Source organism: Crocuta crocuta, unplaced genomic scaffold (assembly GCF_008692635.1).
Source record: "Crocuta crocuta isolate KB4526 unplaced genomic scaffold, BGI_CrCroc_1.0 scaffold271, whole genome shotgun sequence".
Taxonomy (NCBI): Eukaryota; Metazoa; Chordata; class Mammalia; order Carnivora; family Hyaenidae; genus Crocuta; species Crocuta crocuta.
In genome coordinates, this window is record NW_027527824.1 from 4683967 (window position 1) to 4685062 (window position 1096).

Below are 1096 nucleotides of genomic sequence, written 5' to 3' on the forward strand. Positions count from 1 at the left end.
GGTGGGGGTGGGGCGGGGACGGGACACCGGACCCTGCAGGGGGCACTGGCTGCTTAATGCTTTAAGACTGAAGTCTTCAAATAAAAGGAAAGCCACGTCTTTAGGGAAAGGCAGGAGGTGGCGGCCAGTTCAGGATCCAGCAAAAAGACCAGACCCGAGGACGGAGCCCCGTCCCGTCCTCGGGAGGTTCCAACCCACACCCCCCCGCCCCCCGTGCCGCTGCGGTGCTGGCAGGACCAGGAGGCGGCACACGTGGAACGGTCCAGAGCGCGCCCGAAAGCCTCGGAGCAGGGTCTCTCCTTGTGGGAGATCGAGCGTTCACCCTGGAAGTCACCATCCGGGACTGGGACTGACCGAATGACCCCAGGGGAACACTTTTTCCCCCCGATGGGGCATCTTGGCAGGGAGAAGGGACCCCAGATGCGCCTCACCCACCTGCCATCTCCAGCCACAGAGTGTTTACCTCCTCCCCGCCCCCAGCCTATAAGGGCTGACACTCAAGGTAGAGGAGCTAAGACTCTGGTATTTCCATATTAAGTCCTAAAATGCAGCCTGAGTTTCAGCGCTGCCTTAGAAAGGCACAAAAATGTTTGGCTTTTTTTTTCAGTGTGCTAAAAATTGTTTTGTTTTGAATAAAGGAAAAAGATATATAAGGTTAGAAATCCCAAGTCACCACAGCCAGAAAGCAAACGTAGGAGGAGGTACCTCGTAGCTGCCATGCCCCTACCATACATTTCAGCAGGAGGTCAAGGCCAAGACACGGAGACGGGGAGGTCAGGAGGCATCCCCTCTCACGGGCACCGTGCCCGCAGGCTCACCCAGGCAGCAGAAGGAAGGAGCCAAGGAGGAGAAAACATGTGGTCTACAGACTCCTCGGTAGTTGTCTGCCTCTTCGGTTTTGAGACGGCCATGAGCATGGCGGCCTCGCCCCCAGCGGGGTCCGAGGCCTGCAGGGAGGAGGGACCGGACACACGGGGCACGCCGACACACGTGTACGTTAGGGCACTGGGCTGGGCGGGGAAGCGGCGTGAGGCTCGGGGAGGTGCCCGGGGCCTGTGGCTGAGCCTTCCCCCACCCCCCACCCCCCACCCCGGCC